We start from the raw sequence: 22,425 nt of genomic DNA on the forward strand, positions 1-22,425 counted from the left end.
TGTACCGGAGAAATTAGGCTGACGTGAAATTCTTCACCTCTGCTATTACTTCTTCTGAGATGCTTCGGGAGGTGACGTTGGTACCACCTGATGTTTATAAGTTTTAAACGCCCAGTTCTGTTTTACTTGTGATGCTTAAATGCAACTTTAATTCTTTTGATATTCGCTGTTACCAACTTACCGTGCACATATAGATGTTAGATTGTAGCCGGATTTGAATCTGACCCATTATAAATGAGTAATGACACATACCTGACAAAACCGATAGGCCCGGCTAGGCTGGGCGTGGTTGCACAGGTAAAATTCACAAATTCACAGGCCTCTTCAAAGAGTAGAGATAAATAAAATTGTTTTTAAGTATTTTTAAAGAGTACTTTACTTCTACAAGTTTTAGGCTCGTTTCATTTCAAGCTCGAGCTAAAACCCACCTTTTCTTAACTCGTGAATAGCCCTAGGCCTGTTTGACCAGACAAAGTGAAACACTGAACAAAACGATCCAGATATAGTTTTTTATTTCAAAGTTAAAATAATCAAACCGAAAGTGGATGATAATTTCATACAACAGTAGAACAAATATTTAATTTCAAACCATCAATGCATTCAATAAGCATCTATGGTGTGTTGTTCACGTTTTGTTAAAGAAAAAGAAAATATATACATCAATAAAATAAAAGGATAATTAGGTGGAGTACTTTGTCATCTTCTCACCATAATAAACTTAATTATTAACACTAGTCACCACTTGGGATATCAAACAATATTAAAAAATATGAATGATATGGATTTCCATCCTACCTTGACTCTTCTTGAACAGTCCCAAGTATCACCACCACCGGCCACCGTAGGCCGGAAAACGCTACCACTAACTTTCTTCGACATCCAATGGTTAAGTATTATGACTGATCCGATACACCCACTCTTCTTTTATGAGCTTCCAATCACTACAACTTAGTTCACTGAAACCATTGTGCCCAATCTTAAACAGTCATTATCTGTCACCTTACAACATTTTTTCCCTTTTGTTGGAAAACTCACCATATTCCCTAGTGGTGATAAAAACCTGGAAATCCGTTTTGATGAAGGTGATTCTGTCACGGTTACATTTGCCGAATGTAACCTTGACTTTAATGATCTCGTGGGAAATCATCCTCGTGAATGTGACAAGTTTTATCATCTCGTACCGATATTGGGACGCACTGCTAAAGTGTCTGATTACGTTACAATCCCAGTCTTTTCCGTTCAAGTGATGCTTTTTCCCAATTGTGGGATTTCTATCGGAATGACAAAGCATCATAGCCTTTGTGACGCTAGCACCGGGTTTTGTTTCCTAAAGGCGTGGACGTTGATTGCTCAATCCGGTGGATCGGATGAGCTATTTTTCGCTAATGGAACTTCGCCGATATATGATAGATTGGTCAAGTTTCCGAAACTAGATGAAAGTTATCTAAAGAATGCCAAGGTTGAACCCTTTAACGAAGAGTACAAACTTCGAAGACTTTCTGGACCAACTGATAAGGTTCGAGCCACGTTTGTTCTGGCTCGAACCACTATCAGTGGGTTGAAAAAACTGGTTTCAACTCAACTTCCAACGTTGACACATGTATCATCTTTTACCGTAGTATGTGCGTACATTTGGAGTTGTGTAGCAAAATTTTACGAAGATGAGATATATATGTTTGGATTCATGGTTGATTGTAGGTCACGACTGGATCCACCTATCCCGTCTGCTTACTTTGGAAACTGCATCATGCCGTGTTTGAATTTCGCAAGAACATCTGTTTTAAAAGGAAAGGAAGGATTCTTGACGGCTGCTAAATTTAATCGGAGAGAATCTACACAAGATGTTAACCGATAAAGATGGAGTCGTTAAAGATTTAGGGCCTATTGAGAATTTGTTTCGTGATGGGGGGCCAACGAGGTTAATGGCAGTCGCGGGAACACCAAAGTTGAAGTTTTATGACTTAGATTTTGGATTCGGGAAGCCCATAAAGCACGTAACAATATCGATCGATTATAATGGATCGATATCTATTAGTGCCTGTAGAGAGTCCAACGAAGATCTAGAGATTGGAGTGTGCCTTTCAGCTACTGAGATGGATATTTTTGTTGGTACCTTCTATTCTGGTCTAAAATCATACATTAGCTAGATTCATCACATTGTTGTTTTTGATGTCTTGTTCCATGGTTTGGTTTTCTTCCCCAAGAATAAATGGTTTTGTGTGTTGCAATATCTGAAACTATTTTACTTTATGTTTATATTTATATACTGTTAGAGAGATGACGAATGAATCCAAACCCAACTGATTGACCCGCACACAACAGACAAACGAATGAGATCGACAGACTTTCGGGTGTGTACGCATGACTGGATATGAAATTAGTTTTAACATTTTGCGGGTGTGGGAAGAGTATAGTTGAGATAATACTTGGTCCGATTACAAGGAACATGCATACTAGTTAACCTGAACTATACTCATAAACATTTTATTAATGTTTTTTCTTAATTGTCACCGAGTAATATAATAATCTGCTAAATCATTAATTTCTAGTTTTTATATTTCAAAATAATTTGGATATCAAAATTATATAAAAGTTAATGTAGTAAGGAATTTACCTTAAAAGTAAAAATTCAACCATACTCACATCTTTATACGATATTTGAGGGTATTGAACCGGGTAAGCCACATGATTCTATAATCGCATATAAGATTAAGATTAACAAATACCCTACAAGACCCGACCCTATTACCATACGTAAACATTGGTCTAGAAAGTCACACTACTAGAAAAATGAGTTTTTGCGACGGCATTTCCGTCGCAAAGTGGTAGGAAATTCCCGATTGCGACCGTTTTGCGATTAAAACATCGGTAGGAATATCACACGTCGCAAAAGCCTTATTGCGACTATCTTGCGACCGCTTCTACGCATTTGCGACCACAAATACGGTCGCGAGTTGGCTAGTTTTTGCTGCAGCAGTAGCAAATTTTCCTACCATAAAAGCAGTCGTAAATCTTGCCACCATATAAGCGGTCGCAAATCTTGCCAACATATAAGAGGTCGCAAATCAACAAGATTCTGCAACCATAAAAGTGGTTGCATATTTTGCTACCCCAAAAACCGGTCGCAAATCTTGCTACCATAAATGGTAGAAGCTTGCCTGCTTTGTGACCAAAATGTTTATTTAATATATATTTTTGTTTCAACAATTGTTATATATCATACCTGTTAATAATATTCATATTTTTATAACTAAGCATTTATCTAAGTTTCAAAATGATATGAAAACACTTAAAATTACAAATTAAAATGTCAAATATCCGTACAATCGTAACATATTAAACATTCAAACTAAAGTGTTTATAGCCTACCTTTTAACATAGTTACTAACATACTTCAATCTTTGTCATCCTATTGTGCATAACATCTTTCTCCGCTTTATCTTTTTCCTTTGTGGTCACAACTCCTCAATAATTCCACTTAACATTTTTTTTCACCTCTTTCTTTTACTTGACGAGCTCTTTGATAACCATGTTTAGCCTTTCAATCTACAAAACAACCATTGTATCAATGTATAGAGGTCAAGAAATCAAGGGTTTATAAATCATGTTCTTTATTATATTCATAGTACTCATTCAAATCATTAGGGGTGATCAAACAGGTCTTTCCCGCTAAAACCAACTCATGCCCGATTAATAAAAAAGATTAAACCCGGGAACCGACCATAATGCTTATAATTGGTAAGACCCTAGGCAATCTCTCAGGACCATAAGAGGTTAACAACTATAAACATACCTCGATGTTGTTTATCATCCATTGTGTACGGATTCCTTCGTCAAATTCGCTGAAAATTGACGCGATCTATTACCGAGAGAGGAGTATTAAACTGGTGCTTGGAGGAATTGACTTTTTGGTTGTCCACGATCACCTGATATGATACACATAATGAAATTAAAAAGGTATGATTAACATACATATATACAACACTAAAAGCCTACAAAATAGAGTTGAAGGCACTACTGGATGTCTAAGGGTATGTTGGCAAGGAGCTTTTAGAAGTTTCTAGCTACAAATCTTTAAGAAAAATCTAACCTTTAGTAGTCTGGTAGCAAAGTATTTGATTTAATCTCTGCCAATATCCTTCACAATACTGTCAAGAAGGCATACTAATGTCAGCTTTTGATTACTCCAGACTTTAAAAATATTTGTCTAAGTCAGCAACAGTTACAATTAATAGAGTTCTTTATCAAGAAAATGTGTATTTCATGAGCCACCAAACAAGACTACATAAATAAAGACATTAGGAGATCATCTTCCTCTATTAGTAACACACCAATGGGTGTGAAATTTTCTATAAAACATATGAGCAAAATCTAAGCTTATGATGGAAATATGATATAACATGTTAACATCTTTATTACTTTTTGATGTTGAATTTAAGCTTGCTTGTATTTAGAGTTTAATAATCCCAAAATAAAGAAAAAAAATACATAATAAAAGCTAATTTGTAACCAATAGCAGCTAATATCATATACCAAATCAAGAAAAAAAACATAAAAGTTAATAAGAAAACACTAAATAAATACACACTATCACATTCATACAAACCAGTTACATCGAAACCAAACTAACACCTATCAATCATCATTATTCATAATCCAAAAACAAACTACACATGGTCTTTTGAATAAAAATATGCCATGTGATCAACCATACCAAAGATCGGATGCAAACAAAGCTTATGAATAACAATACGCCATGTGATAGTTTAAAGCCGAGAAAGAGTAAAAAGAGAGTCACTATTCAACCATAGCCCGGGTTAAAGATAATTAGCTACTCATAGTCTTTGTTAGCGAAATAGACATGAAAACAATAGCAAGCATCATGATGAACAAGTCTAACACAAAAAATAAAGCAATAAGGAACCCAGTTAACCCGAACCCTATAATTAAATCCAAACTTTAGTAGGGTCGGCTTATATTAAACCCATCTAACCCGAACGGGTTGAACCGATTAACGCACTTAGTCCTCACTACAGCTTGGCGTCTTAGAAAGATCGACTTGGATTGTGGTTGTTTTCGATCATAGTCCGATTCATATTTCAAATCTTGTAGAAGATGTCAATATTTTATGTTTTCTATGGATAAAAACAGGCCGAAGAGGTTCACTTTATTGTGGGAAGATTGGAGGGCTTTTAACTTATGTACTTTGGGTGGTTAATTTTGTTTGGTGTAGATTGATGCAATGCAATTAAGTTGAAGGCTTAGTAGTTAATAACTTAATACTGCTAACCTCCTTGTTTATAAAATCATTTGTTGGTCGTTAAAAGAATAAGAAAGGTAAAGCATGTAACATGTGTTCTATTGTTTATGTAGATATATGGGCATAATTTACGAGTGACAATTGACGAAAAGAATACCAACAATTATGTAGATGTCAAAATTAAAGACAAAGAATATATATATATATATATGGGATGGTTCAAGAGAGAAATGATATTACTGCAAGAAATGTGAGAAATGAATATGTGCCACTAGTTTTGTTTTAAGTTTTAAATACTGAAAGCTAAATAAAGAAAGTATTAACCGGCCATTCTCATTCTTCAATTAATATAACTAATAAATTATAATATTTATCTACTTAATTAATATAACTAATTAAATTATTATAATTGAAAATATTTAAGAACTCATTTATTATTATAACTTATTTTTTGTGTCTTGAATTTTTATCCTACATAAGTATAATTTATTCATACATTAAAATTTCTTTCTGTCCAAAACTAATTTCTTTCAACTCAATATATAAATATTCACCAACACATACTTACATTATAATGAATAATACCAAAAATCTATTTTACATGTGTTTGCATTAGATATCAACAAAAAACATACAACCTACACAAAAACGTATAATCTACACTTGTTCTAAGAATAAGACAACATATAACCTACACACGAAAATCATATAACCTACACACAACATCCATCATTAATAAAATACACACGCACACGAAAACATATAACCTACACACAATAAACATATAAACTACAAATGAGAATTTTATCTTACACAAATACAATTTATTCATACATTAATTTCTTTTTATTCAAAACCAATTTCTTCAAACTCAACATATCAATATCCATCAACACGTAGTTACATTGTGATGAATAATACAAAAAAAAAACTATTTTACACATGTTTGCATTAAATTTCAATAAAAAATATACAACCTACACAAAAGCATATAACATACACTTGTTCTAAGAATAAGAAAACAAATAGCCTATATACGGAATACATATAACCTACGCATGTGTATGATATGTGTATCTTTGTGTAGTTTATATAATTGTTGATGTCGAATTACATATGTTAGTTGTATGCTTTTTGTATGTTATACATTTTTATTGCTCAAAACAAGTGTAGGTTATATGACTTTGTGTAGGTTGTATATTTATTATTTATATTTAATGGACACATTTGTATGATATTTTTTATTATTATTTATGACAATAATTTTTATAGGCATACTAATTGAAAAAAATATATATATATATTGTGTTTTGATATTTAGTGTTAAAAAACACGTTGATATATGCTAATAAATTGAGTGGAAATTATTTTTTTAATATAAAGAAATAGTATTATATGAATAAATTGTATTTATGTTGAATAAAATGAAGAATGTGTAAATAAAAAATAAAACTAAATTAGTGTTTTTATCTTTTTAATTATTATAGTTAATTAGTTAGATATATTAATTAGAGAGAGATTTATTATGGTTATATTAGTTGTATTAATTGGAGAGAGATAGTGCATTTATTGTTGCATTTACATCTTTTTTATTTATTTTTAAATATTTAAAACCTAAAATAAAACTAGTAGCTAATATTCACTTATCTTATTTCTTGCAATAATTTGATTTATTTCTTGAACTTAAACATATATATATATATATATATATATATATATATATAGGTATTGGATCATTTCAGAAGTTTTTTTATAGCGAGAAGTGCGAGAAGTGAAGGTGTAACTCCATTAATCCCTAATTTCACTCCATTTCTTATGTGTAGGTGTGTTGTGTAGGTGCGTATGTACGTGTGTAGGTACGTATGTTTGTATATGTGTATGTATGTTTATAACGTGCTAAACGTGATAATCAAATAGAGTAATTATATATACAAGTAGAGTAATTATGTTATTACTCTATGATAATTACTCTATGATGTAATTACATAATTACTCTACTTGTATCTATAATTACTTTATTAGATTCTCACGTTTAGCACGTTAATTTTATTTATAACACCCCAACTTTTCCTAAAATAAAATAATAATGTTTAATAATAATAAAAAAAAGGTAAAATCATCATTTTGAAATGTTAGGTTAATATATACGTATTTTGTATTAGTTATAGTTTTGTAATTTGTTACTTTAATGATAACTACAATGGGATGAACCTTTTAATTCGTATCATATAATAATTATTATAATAGTAATAGTTATCGTATTTGATTTCACTAGTTTGATAAACTTAAAGTTCGAGAAGCATTTTCTTGGGTTAGATTACTTATAAGTGTAGATATATATAGTTACGTTTGATAGTGGATTTAAATATTTAATCTTTTTTTTAAAGAATGATAAACAAACAATTAATTTAAATGACAAATTGTTACCTATTATTCAAATATATTATTATAATTTGATATGCATATACTATAGAAGTTGATATATTATATGACTACAGTTGATATAGGTTTTAAATTTTAAATCGAATATGTAGATAACAATATGTTGACACTTCTTTCAAAATACAAATTGGAATTCTCTTGAACGAATCATTCATATGCTAATACTAATAAGAATAATAAAAATAATCCCATCTTTGCTTTGCTTCGACCTCCTACCTATGTTTTGATCTCCCGTCATTCCGAGTTTATGTTTTTGACACACAATCTTAAACTACCACAACATTAGAGAATAAGAAATCTACCCAATTAAGGTACGGTTTCTGTTTTTGTTACTCTTAGTATTAGTTATAGTCCGTTACTTTGTTGTACGGCTTCTGATTTCTTTCACTCATAGTATAAATTCTAATTCGTTACTTTGTAGTACGGACTTTCGGTATCTCATATTTTAGTACCATCAAGTTGTCTCTATCGATACGATCCGTTTGATCTTTGGACATGTTATACGTTGTCAACTTTTATATGGTTTTGTTTAACTATTCGTTTTGGTTACTAGTTCATTATTGCACGTTCCAATTAACAATAATATGAATTTATGTTAATATGTTATATGTTAGGTGGTATTTATATTGCCTTTCAGTTTTAGTACTCTGTTACCCGAGCAACACTTTTCGTGACAGTGTGTTTTAAAAGTTCACAGCGTCTCTAACTAGTACTTTGATAGTACTTTGGCCGTTTAGGGGCGTATGGATCGATCCTAGTTCAGTTATATGTTACACGTCACACGTTATATGTTACAAGTTATATGTTATATGTTTCGGCTCCGGGTATTCCTGTAATTACATGACTTATTTTAGAAACATCATTTGTCGTGTAGGTCAGTCACCGTTATATGTTTAGTATTGTTTATTGTTCTGGTATAATATTGTCATATGTTCTGAAAGTATCAAATTCGGTATCATACTTATTTCGGTTATAATAAATTTTGTTATATTTTGCTTTCGTTCATTTGTCTTATCGCCATCATTATTGTTCTTTCCGTTACTGGGTAATTTTTGGCTCAGCCGTATTTTCTTGTTTGTGTTTGTCTTATTTGTTGACAGGTAATTCGGGAAATCAGGGAATTCAGTGATGAGAGTAAAATGAAGTTCAAGAATAAAGACTTTATTTATTTTCTTTTAATTCAATTTTTAATAAATGAGACTTAGGATTTCTTTCGGTGTGTTTGAACTCGTTGGTTTGGATTCTATTTCTTTCTTTCTAGTGGAGTTTTTTTGGTTTACGATATCTGTAATAGTAACGCGTCAGCCTGCTCCGGGTTTGGGTATTTATGGTATCAGAGCCACGGCTCTTTCCTGTAGAAAACTTAAATAATAATAATTAAAATGTGAGTTAATGGGTAGACGTCGGGTTAGGATTTCCTTTTCGTCTTCTGTGTATTCAGTAAATCCTTATCGTTCAACTCATGCGTTATCTTACTTTCAGATGCCTCCTAGAAGACATGTGAACCGTAATGGCGAGAATGATGATGCGAACGACCCTCCTCTTGCGACCCTTGTCACGAACGCTGTCAATGCGGCTATTGCTACGTTAGTCCCTAACCTGATACAACAGTTGCAGCAGAACAATGTTGGTAATAATAACGGTGGCAACAACGCCGGTGGCAACAATGCCGGAGGCAACAATCCTCCTGTTGGCATTCATGTCTGGCTTGAGCGTTTTCAAAAGCAAAAACTGAAATCCTTTAGTACCGCTAGTTCTCCGGTAGAAGCTGAAAACTGGATCGCGCATATCGAGAAATTGTTCGAAGTGCTAGGTGTCGAAGATGTGTTTAAGGTTTGGCTAGCTGCTTACAAGCTCGAAGATGATGCTCATAGATGGTGGAAAACACTAAAGGCTGCCCGTGGAGGAGACAATTATGCTGCCACACTTCCATGGAATGAATTCCACACCCTATTTTATCAACAATATTTTACTGATGCCGATCATAATGAATATCTAAAGGAATATTCTTCTATCATACAATGAGATGATGAGCCTATTGTAGAATTCAAGAACCGTTTCTGTCGCCTGGTTAGTTTTCTGGGCCAAACTGTAGGCACTCAAGAGCAACAAACCAATCATTTCAAGTGGGCTATATGTGATCGTGATAGAAAGTTCATCCTGAATCTCCGTTTTAATGACGTTAATGAGATTGTTGATGCGATTATGAACTTGGATACCGATAAGACACACCGTCAAAGGTTGTCTGACGATAGTCGTAAGCGGTCTAGGGATAGTGATCATGATCAGTCATCACCAACTCAAGACCGAAACACCAACCAAAATCCTCGGCCATGGAAGAATCGAAACCAAAGCTCAAACCCTGCTAAGAATCAGATACAATCGGCCCCTACTGTAAGGCCCCGAACCCGGTAGCCCTACTTTAACGTCGGAGTTACTCATAAACACAGTTCTACAAATCAGAGGTTATTAAAACTTTCGCGGAAACGTCAACTTAAATCATTTATTTCAAAACATTAAATCTTTTCTTTGATACCAAAACATAAAACATTATATGTAAAACGTCATTTCTTTCGTCTTCATATGCCAGCCGTTCAATCCATGCTACGTGCCATCCTCATGCCAGTTCTTTAACCTGCTCACCTGCGTGCATATTAAAAGTCAGCTACGCTGAGTGAGTTCTAGTTAATCAAGCAACTTATCATACAACCACTACATACATCATATACGTGTCCGAAGACACATAACCCCCAATCTAACCCGCTACTGCTTAACCACTTAATTACTCCTACAACTTAGCCACTTAATTACCCCTACAGCTTAACCACTTATGCCACTTGATGCCACTTATGCCACTTTATGCCACTTGTGCCACTTTATACCACTTATGCCACTTTATGTCACTTTAATAACGAAGGCACGCAAAGACTCACTCTACCACGTGCTCACGTTATGCCCCTAACTCTATTACTAGACCCCTATCCACTTCTATCACACTATACTTCTACTTGTCTATAACCCACTTCCTATCAGCACATTATTTACATAATAAGCAAGTCACATCAACAATCATACACACTAATAACCACTTGACAGTCACTATCCTTGGCGATGCGTGCAATATCCGAAGATCGTTCACGCACCGGCAAACATTATTTATTAGCTACTTGTATAACATCTATAGCATACACTTACCACTTAAGGTAAGTGTATTCACACTTCACATCGAGTATGCACACAGCCCCGAAAACATAACAAGGAAATGGGGCTAGAAACTCACCTGAACTCTGCTTCTTCCTTCGATAGTTGTTAATCCCTCCTTTACTGAGCTCGGCTGACTGTATATAAGTTATACGTATTAATACTCGTCCTATCATATCAGATTACTTTTACTTAGTATTAGGCGAACTTAGTATTAAGAGAGCTTAACCGTACGCGAACTTAACATGGCGAACTTATACATTAAGCGAACTTAGCCTTAGGCGAAGTTAGCATTAAACGAACTTATCCCCAGGCGAAGTTGCTTAGCGAACATGCTGGCGAACTTGGCTGCAGGCGAACTTAGCCGCAGGCGAAGTTGCCCAGCAACGGTTACTGTTCGCACCTCACACCCATAATCACCTCCGTTTTCACATGAAACCCCTTGGTGTGATATTACCAACCCCGCGAACATTTCCTATGATCTATATCGGGTAAAACTCGGCCCGGAAAAGCATAAAGTTCGGACCTTTAAGCTAAAACGTTCAAAACTAGACCTAGGGTTCATTCTAAACGAGTTGCACCTGTTTGCAGGTCCATTAAGTTCGTTTTAGCATCAAGTTCGCAACTTTACGTTTCATTTATACCCGATCTAATCTCGTTCTAAGTTTCAAGACTAAACGTTTATAAAAACATAACCTTTAACGATAAAGAACGTACATTTACCCGTTTTTAGGTCACAGTTTAGATTGGTTATGAACTACGATCTTGTATCTTGATTGTATATCAAAGATTTAGGCTAGAATCGGTCTCGGATCTCCTCCTTCTTCTCACGGCCGCAATAGTGGTGTTTATGTGTGTGTTTTGATGGTGGAGGCTATGGAAAGATGGAATGATAAGTTAGGATTTTAGGATGGCTTAAGGGGGTATTTATATCCCTTAAAGCCCATGGACCTAAGGCCCATCCCACCATCTTAATCCATATTAATTACCCAAGTCCATACTTCTTTCTATATTTAATATTAATTAAATATTAACACTCGCTTTTAAATCATGGACTTCTTTTATTTATTAATATAAAATTCGGGATGTTACACCTACTAAAGGTCAACCATTGAATCAACAACACCCTCATCAGGACCATCCTACTCCTCCGTGCACCACATGCTGGAAACTTCATAGAGGAGTATGTCGTTACGCCGAAGGTCTATGTTTCAAATGCAGACGTGCTGGACGCATGATTAAGGATTGCCCTCAGCAAGAATCTCGTACTGATACGGGGAAGAACCCTGCTAAGCCAGCCGCAGGGGGGCGCGTTTTTACACTTACAGCTAATGATGCAACTGATGCCCCAGGTACGTATCTGTAGATCTTTCCATCGTAATATATTTGGATATACGTTTTCAGTTATAAGACTAAGTATTCCCTGTTACATGTTTTAGTCACCAAATGAATTGTTAGATGTTCATTCTCACAATTGCTAGGAGTCATTTGTTTCAGATGTTTTGTTTTGTCACTTCGGGTATTGAGTATGTTAAAGTTTTATTTTATCGGAATCCGCGAAGTTTGATGTTCCGTTTTGAAAGCACTCTGTTATATGTCCCTTAGGTTACCCGTGTCTATCAATTTCGAGGACGGAATTTTTTTAAGAGGGGTAGTATTATAACACCCCAACTTTTCCTAAAATAAAATAATAATGTTTAATAATAATAAAAAAAAGGTAAAATCATCATTTTGAAATGTTAGTTAATATATACGTATTTTGTATTAGTTATGGTTTTGTAATTTGTTACTTTAATGATAACTACAATGGGATGAACCTTTTAATTCGTATCATATAATAATTATTATAATAATAATAGTTATCGTATTTGATTTCACTAGTTTGTTAAACTTAAAGTTCGAGAAGCATTTTCTTGGGTTAGATTACTTATAAGTGTAGATATATATAGTTACGTTTGATAGTGGATTTAAATATTTAATCTTTTTTTTAAAGAATGATAAACAAACAATTAATTTAAATGACAAATTGTTACCTATTATTCAAATATATTATTATAATTTGATATGCATATACTATAGAAGTTGATATATTATATGACTACAGTTAATATAGGTTTTAAATTTTAAATCGAATATGTAGATAACAATATGTTGACACTTCTTTCAAAATATAAATTAGAATTCTCTTGAACGAATCATTCATATGCTAATACTAATAAGAATAATAAAAATAATCCCATCTTTGCTTTGCTTCGACCTCCTACCAATGTTTTGATCTCCCGTCATTCCGAGTTTATGCTTTTGACACACATTCTTAAACTACCACAACATTAGAGAATAAGAAATCTACCCAATTAAGGTACGGTTTCTGTTTTTGTTACTCTTAGTATTAGTTATAGTCCGTTACTTTGTTGTACGGCTTCTGGTTTCTTTCACTCATAGTATAAATTCTAATTCGTTACTTTGTAGTACGGACTTTCGGTATCTCATATTTTAGTACCATCAAGTTGTCTCTATCGATACGATCCGTTTGATCTTTGGACATGTTATACGTTGTCAACTTTTATATGGTTTTGTTTAACTATTCGTTTTGGTTACTAGTTCATTATTGCACGTTCCAATTAACAATAATATGAATTTATGTTAATATGTTATATGTTAGGTGGTATTTATATTGCCTTTCAGTTTTAGTACTCTGTTACCCGAGCAACACTTTTCGTGACAGTGTGTTTTAAAAGTTCACAGCGTCTCTAACTAGTACTTTGATAGTACTTTGGCCGTTTAGGGGCGTATGGATCGATCCTAGTTCAGTTATATGTTACACGTCACACGTTATATGTTACAAGTTATATGTTATATGTTTCGGCTCCGGGTATTCCTGTAATTACATGACTTATTTTAGAAACATCATTTGTCGTGTAGGTCAGTCACCGTTAGGGCTGTGCAAATGAAGATAACCGGACCGAACCGGGTTAAACCCGACCCAACCCGATAACCGACAAACTCTAAAAATAAGAACCGACTACTGGACTTTAACATACTTTTCGGGTACTCGGTCTTTCGGGTTCGGTTGTTCGGGTAACCCGTCAAAGACCAAGACCGATGATATCCCCTAGGACTACCGTGTTGGTGTTGACAACCGTTAGAAGCAGAGAGAAGAATCATTGAGATTTAAATCCAAACTTCTAATAAACATCTGTAAGTTGCCTCTGAACTCTTTCCGGTATGAAAGACACTTAAGAAGCATATGGATGAAGCCTTGAGACTTAAAGCATCGTGAAAGCTGGTGGTGATAATTTCATTTTTTGAGTTCTTGAAAGTCTTCAAGAAGGATATTAAAAACAGAGTATTTTAATTTCTCTTGAAGCCTTGAGAGTTGAGACTTCATCATTTGGGTTTTAAAGTTATTTAATATGGTAGAGGATATGAAAATATTAATTAATAAAATGTCAGAAAACTAATGGTTGTATGCGTTTTGTTTTGTGTAAGGTTGGGGTTTTCTACGTAGATAAATTAAGCCTTTTTGTTTAAATTAAAAGCTTTTGTTGTATTAAAACATATTGAAAAAGAACAACATTGGGAAAGAAAATCCAGCTGTTTTTCACTATATGGTAAATCAAAATCTAAAAACAAAAATGAGGAAATTAACTTCTCACCACACAATATCATTATTTGCAGTTACACACTTCCACCGTCCGCATCTTCTTCTTCTTTTTCGTCATTACTTTTGCTTCACATCTGCAAATCCATCTATATAGTAGGCCTGTAAACGAACCGGACGTTCGGTGAATTGTTCATGAACCGTTCGGCGGGAAGTTCGTTTATGTTCGTTTATTTAATAAACGAACAAATATGAACACAAAATTTGTGTTCGTTTAATTAAATGAACAAACATGAACACATGTTCCGTTCGTTCATTTATGTTCATGAACGTTCGTTTATGTCCATTTATGTATTAATAGAAAATAATTAATATTATCTGGATATGTCATCTGCTTAAAGGTTTTATATTTGTTAAATTGTGTTCATTTATGTGTTTTCAGATTTAAGTTTGTTTATGTTCGTTTGTGTTCGTTTGTGTTCATTCACATTGGTTCATATATGTTTATTTATGTTCGTTTATCTTTGTTTAGTTATGTTTGTTTAGATTTTAAACAAATGAACATAAACGAACACAAATGTCCATTTTTAAATAAAAGTACATGAACAAAAATATTTGTTCGATTAATTATAAAGTTAAATGAACGTACACGAATACGCCATTGTTCGTGTTAATTGATTCATTTACGGGCTTTCAATATTCACATTGATGAATACATCGGTCTTATTCTCTAGCCTCTATTGATTTTATTTGTGTTCGTTTGTGTTCATGAACCGTTCGTGAACACATTAATTTTCTTAATGAACGAAGATGAACATAACATCTCGTTCAGTAAGTGTTCGTGAACCGTTCGTGAACACAATATTTTTTTAACGAACGAACATGAATAAGACCTTGTTCGTGTTCGATCGGTTCGTTTACAACCCTAATCTATAGATCAATACTCGTAGGTCATGTCACCTAAGTCTTGCAAAACCAACATGCATACACTGATACGCGAACTCATGCCGAAATCTAGAGATAATTAGATGTCGGGTCGGTTCTTGTTCTTTCGGTTTCCATGGGTCCAGGCCTGAGGACCGACCCGAACCCGACTTTGCATATATATGAGAACCGAAGGCCAACCCGAATTAATATATCGGTCTCGGTTTCGGTTAATTTTCGGTCCGATTTTCGGGTTATTTCGGGTCGGACCGATTCTTGCACACCCCTAGTCACCGTTATATGTTTAGTATTGGTTTTTTTCTGGTATAATATTGTCATATGTTCTGAAAGTATCAAATTCGGTATCATACTTGTTTCGGTTATAATAAATTTTGTTATTATTTTGCTTTCGCTCATTTGTCTTATCGCCATCACTATTGTTCTTTCCGTTACTGGGTAATCTTTGGCTCAGCCGTATTTTCTTGTTTGTGTTTGTCTTATTTGTTGACTGGTAATTCAGGATATCAGGGAATTCAGTGATGAGAGTAAAATGAAGTTCAAGAATAAAGACTTTATTTATTTTCTTTTAATTCAGTTTTTAATAAATGAGACTTAGGATTTCTTTCGGTTTGTTTGAACTCGTTGGTTTGGATTCTATTTCTTTCTTTCTAGTGGAGTTTGTTTGGTTTACGATATCTGGAAATAGTAACACGTCAGCCTGCTCCGGGTTGGGGTGTTACAGTTACGTTTGGTCTTTGGACATGTTATACGTTATCAACTTTTATATGGTTTTGTTTAACTACTCGTTTTGGTTACTAGTTCATTATTGCATGTTCCTGTTAACAATAATATGAATTTATGTTAATATGTTATATGTTAGGTAGTATTTATATTGCCTTTCAGTTTTAGTACTCTGTTACCCGAGCAACACTTTTCGTGACAGTGTGTTTTAAAAGTTCACAGCGTCTCAAACAAGTACTTTGGTAGTACTTTGGCCGTTTAGGGGCGTATGGGTCGATCCTAGTTCAGTTATATGTTACACGTCACACGTTATATGTTACAAGTTATATGTTTCGGCTCCGGGTATTCCTGTAATTACATGACTTATTTTAGCAACATCATTTGTCGTGTAGGTCAGTCACCGTTATATGTTTAGTATTGGTTTTTTTTCTGGTATAATATTGTCATATGTTCTGAAAGTATCAAATTCGGTATCAGACATATTTCGGTTATAATAAATTTTGTTATTATTTTGTTTCGTTCATTTTTCTTATCGCCATCACTATTGTTCTTTCCGTTACTGGGCAATCTTTGGCTCAGTTGTATTTTCTTGTTTGTGTTTATCTTATTTGTTGACAGGTAATTCGGGAAATTAGGGAATTTAGTGATGAGAGTAAAATGAAGTTCAAGAATAAAGACTTTATTTATTTTCTTTTAATTCAGTTTTTAATAAATGAGACTTAGGATTTCTTTCGGTTTGTTTGAACTCGTTGGTTTGGATTCTATTTCTTTCTTTCTAGTGAAGTTTGTTTGGTTTACAATATCTGTAATAGTAACACGTCAGCCTGCTCCGGATTGGGATGTTACAATTATGTAACAGAGTACAAAAACTGAAACCATATAAGTAAACATATTTAAACCGGAACATGCAATAAAGAGTACAAAATAAATAATCTATGCAAGCTACAAATATATATTATATAACATAACTAAACTCAAAATATAACTGACGGGTAACGAAAATCCGTACTACAAAGTAACGGTTTAGAATTTGTATTATGAGTGAAAGAAATCAGAAGCCGTACAATAAAGTAACGGACTATAATTAATATTAAGAGTAACAAAAACAGAAACCGTACCTTAATTGCGTAGATTCTTATTCTCTAATGTTGTGGTAGTTTAAGAATGTGTGTCAAAAACATAAACTCGGAATGACGGGAGATCAAAACATTGGCAGGAGGTCGAAGCAAAGCAAAGATGGGATTATTTTTATTATTCTTATTAGTATTAGCATATGAGTGATTCGTTCAAGAGGGTTCCAATTTATATTTTGAAAGAAGTGTCAACATATTGTTATCTACATATTCGATTTAAAATTTAAAACCTATATTAACTGTATTCATATAATATATCAACTTCTATAGTATATCCATATCAACTTATAATAATATATTTGAATAGTAGGTAACAATTTGTCATTTAAATTAATTGTTTGTTTATCATTCTTTAAAAAAAAAGATTAAATATTTAAATCCACTATCAAACGTAACTGTATATATCTACACTTATAAGTAATCTAACCCAAGAAAATGCTTCTCGAACTTTATGTTTAACAAACTAGTGAAATCAAATACGATAACTATTACTATTATAATATTTATTATATGATACAAATTAAAAGGTTCATCCCATTGTAGTTATCATTAAAGTAACAAATTACAAAACTATAACTAATACAAAATACGTATATATTAACTAACATTTCAAAATGATGATTTTACCTTTTTTTTATTATTATTAAACATTATAATTTTATTTTAGAAAAAGTTAGGGTGTTATAATACTACCCTTCTCTCTTTCTATATATATAAATATACAGTGTGACGTTATAAAAAGGGACTTCGAACAGTTTCCTACGTGGCGATGATTTGAAGGGGACATAGCCCCTCAATAGCGAACAACCAAACTGACTTTCCTATTATATGTTTAATTTATTTAATAATTAGACACTATTTTATTTAAAACACGTACATCCATACAACGTACAAGGCCAAAATGTAGAAATCTTTTATTCTCACCGACCATTCATAACTACATAAAAGTTAAGACCATTCATTTTTTTGGGGTATCCACAAGATATGGATTTCCATCCTACCTTGACTCTTCTTGAACAGTCACAAGTATCGCCACCACCGGCCACCGTAGGCCGGAAATCGCTACCACTAACTTTCTTCGACATTGGATGGTTAAATACTACCTCCGATCCGATACACACACTCTTCTTTTATGAGCTTCCGATCAATAAAACTCAGTTCACTGAAACCATTGTGCCCAATCTTAAACAACCTTTATCCATCACCTTACAACATTTTTTCCCTTTTGTTGGAAAACTCACCATATTCCCTAGTGGTGATAAAAACCCGGAAATCCGTTATGACGAAGGTGATTCTGTCGTGGTTACATTTGCAGATTGTAACCTTGACTTTAATGATCTTGTGGGAAATCATACACGTGAATGTAACCTTTTGTTGGAAAACTCACCATAATCTTATACCGATACTAGGACGCACTACTAGAGTGTCTGATTACATTACAATCCCAGTCTTCGCGGTTAAAGTGACGCCTTTCCCAAATTGTGGGATTTCTATTGGGATGACAAATCATCATAGCCTTTGTGATGCTAGCACCAGGTTTTGTTTTTTTAAGGCGTGGGCGTCGATTGCTCAATCCGGTGGTTCAGATGAGCCATTTTTGGCTAATGGAACTTTGCCGGTCTATGATAGATTGGTCAAGTTCCCGGAACTAGATGAAAGTTATATAAAGTATGCCAAGGTTGAAAAATTTAACGAAGAATACCAACTTCGAAGACTTTCTGGACCAACTGATAAGGTTCGAGCCACGTTTGTTCTGACTCGAACCACTATCAATGGGTTGAAAAAACTGGTTTCAAATCAACTTCCAACGTTAGCACATGCATCATCTTTTACCGTAGCATGTGGGTACATTTAGAGTTGCATAGCAAAATTATAAGAAGATGAGTTATACATGTTTGCATTCCGGGTAGATTGTAGGTCACGAATGGATCCACTTATCCCGTCCACTTACTTTGGAAACTGCGTCACGCCATGTTTGAATTTTGCAAGAACATCTGTTTTAAAAGGAAAGGAAGGATTCTTGACGGCTGCTAAATTGATCGGAGAGAATCTACACAAGATGTTAACCGATAAAGATGGAGTCGTTAAAGATTTAGGGCCTATTGAGAATTTGTTTCGTGATGGGGGGCCAACGAAGTTAATGGGAGTCGCGGGAACACCAAAGTTGAAGTTTTATGACTTAGATTTTGGATTCGGGAAGCCCATAAAGCACGAAACAATATCGATCGATTTTAGTGGATCAATATCTACTAGTGCCCGCAGAGAATGCAACGAAGATTTGGAGATTGGAGTGTGCCGTTCAGCTACTCAGATGGATTTATCACATTGTTGTATTTGGTGTCTTGTTCAATGGTTTGTTTTACTTCCTCAAGAATAATTATGTTTATGTGTTTGCAATATCTGAAACTATTTTACTTTATATATATATTTATTTACTATTAGAGATGACAAATGAATCCAAACCCGACCGATTGACCCACACACGACAAACAAACGAATGAGACATATTTTCGGGTATGTGCATGACTGGATATGAAATTAGTTTTAACTTTTTGAGGGTGTGGGGCAAGTATAAGAGAGATAATATCTGGCCCAATTACGAGGAACATGTGTACTAATTTACCCTTAAACATACACAGTAAACATTTTTTTTTGTCATTGAGTAATATAATAATCTACTAAATCATTAATTTTTATATTTTATTTTTCAATTTTTATTGGTTAAAGTAGTAAGGAATTTATCTAAAAATTCAACTAGTAATTTTTTAGCAAACTCACACCTATATACGATATTTGAGGGTATTGAACCGGATAAGCAACATGATACTATACTCAGATATAAGATTAAGATTAACAATACCCTACCAGACCTGACCCATTACCATATATAAACATTGGTCTAGATAGTCAACCACACCAAAGATCGAATGCAAACAAAGCTTTTCAATAACAACACGTCATGTGATAGTTTAAAGACGAGAAATAGTAAAAAAAAAAGATTCAATATTCAACCATAGCCCAGGTTAAAGATATTTAGCTACTCATAGTGTTTGATAGAGAAATAGACATGAAAACAATAGCAAACATCATGATGGACAAGTGTAAAACAAAAAAAATAAAGCAATAAGGAACCCAATTAACATGAACCCTATAAATCCAAACTTTAACAGGTTGGCTTATAATAGGTGAGTTTTTTTTAAACCCATCTAAACCGAACGGGTTGAACCGATTAACACCCCTGGTCCTCACTATAGTTTTGCGTCTTAGAAAGACTTGGAATGTGGTTGTTTTCGATCATAGTCCGATTAATATTTCAAAGCTTGTAGAAGACATCAATGTTTTCGGTTTTCTATTGATAAAAGCATGTCGAAGAGGTACGCTTTATCGTGGGAAGATTGGAGGTCTTTTAACTTATTTGGTTTGAGTGGTTAGTTTTGTTTTGTCTTTTGGTGTAAGTTTATGGTGCAATTTTGTTCGGCTTAGTATTTGTATGAAACATGTTAAAGTACTTCTCAAATCTGTAACTATCAAGAAATAAAAAATAGACCCCTCAAGACACTTTTCTTAAAAATATCGTGTAGGTCCCGAACTAACCGGATATAATATGTGATTCAAGAGCGCAATATACAGGCAAATCATGAACGCGCCGAGACCGAACAAGATAGATATAGTAGAAGAAGGAAGTCATGATCTTGAATGTGTAATAATAGATGAAACATGTAGAAATATTGATGGATCCCAAAACTCCTTAACGTGTGTGTTTTGTATAAATGATTATGAATCCACACTAGCTTAAAATAAATCATGCATATTTATAGTCTAGAGTCTAATTGAAACTTAGCGCCCAAAAAATTCTTGTACAACACTTCGACCAGCCAAATCTCTTTCTTGCGTTTTTATCTTGATCATGTTGTACGCTCGTTTGATATATGCGCAATCTCAATAATATTGGCCTTACAATCTCTCTTACATTGATGCTATAATAAACTCTTCAATTCGACATGATGAAAAACTTCGGATTTCAGAATCGGCATCCGATGCTCTAACAATAATGCCGACAACGAACCCACCACAACTGGTGGCCCAAGAGGAAGGTGAGATCAAGATGGGTTCCGTGGTCGGTGAACAAACAATAGATATGGATAATACATGAAGGGTTAATAAGAAACCCAAGTATCATGATACCAACAAAGCATGAAGTACAAAAAATATGATGCATAAAATGGAAGTAACCTCATTACCTCAACACACAAACTACATTTCATAATTGTTATTATATATACTTTGTGTATATTGAAGGCTTTGCAATACCCGAAACTAGATGAAAGTTATCTAAAGAACGCCAAGGTTGAAACGTTTAACGAAGAATACCAATTTCGAAGACTTTCTGGATCAAGTGATAAGGTTCGAGCCACGTTTGTTGGCTCGAACCACTATCAATGTGTTGAAAACACTGGTTTCAACCTAACTTCCAACGTTAGCATATGTATCGTCATTTACGATAGCATGTGCTTATGTCTTGAACTGTCTTGCAAATTTACACAACAATGAGCTAGTAGTATTTGTATTCCCACCGATTGTAGGTCACGAATGGATCCACCTATCCCGTTCGCTTACTTTGGCAACCCTGTCATTCCGTGCATGAGCATCGCAAGAACATCTTTTTTAAAAGGAAAGGAAGGATTCTTGACGGCTACTAAATTGATAGGAGATAATCTACATAAGATGTTAAATGATAAAGATGGAGTCGTGAAAGATTTAAAGCATATTGAGAATTTGTTTCCCAGCGGTTGGTATAGAGGTAGGGTAGCAAAAATGACTCATAAACCCTTGGAATATCACTCGCAGATGACTTCCTCAGAGGTACCTGCAGACGATGCGTAGTACCCGCATAATATATGGAGGGTACTCACCAAAAGGACACAAGTTCAAATAGCTATCCTAAAGGATAAGAACCTCCCGCAAATGCGAAAGCCTCACAAGCGCGGGAACGAAATTGATGACGTCAGTAAAGTCAGTTGTAACCAATTTCATTTTAGAAGATTGATTGAAATATTCCCTAAAAAAGACATTTCCTCCTTCATGAAGAGCACGTGATAGTGCGGCCAATCTGAGGACGACAA

At 34.0% G+C, this 22,425-nt stretch overlaps 2 pseudogenes across 1 annotated transcript; both read left to right on the forward strand.

Moving 5' to 3' along the window:
• The first annotated feature begins 647 nt into the window (after nucleotides 1–647).
• LOC143568021 (malonyl-coenzyme A:anthocyanin 3-O-glucoside-6''-O-malonyltransferase pseudogene) lies at nucleotides 648–19,867 on the forward strand (annotated as a pseudogene). Its single transcript, XR_013141511.1, has 2 exons — nucleotides 648–2,184; nucleotides 19,675–19,867. The product of XR_013141511.1 is annotated as a malonyl-coenzyme A:anthocyanin 3-O-glucoside-6''-O-malonyltransferase pseudogene (transcript).
• On the forward strand, nucleotides 18,287–19,679 carry LOC143568031 (malonyl-coenzyme A:anthocyanin 3-O-glucoside-6''-O-malonyltransferase pseudogene; annotated as a pseudogene).
• Nucleotides 19,868–22,425: the final 2,558 nt, after the last annotated feature.

The sequence above is a fragment of the Bidens hawaiensis genome, unplaced genomic scaffold, assembly GCF_021521415.1.
Source record: "Bidens hawaiensis isolate Kalapana, Puna unplaced genomic scaffold, B.hawaiensis_p1.1 tig00023792_1, whole genome shotgun sequence".
Taxonomy (NCBI): domain Eukaryota; kingdom Viridiplantae; phylum Streptophyta; class Magnoliopsida; order Asterales; family Asteraceae; genus Bidens; species Bidens hawaiensis.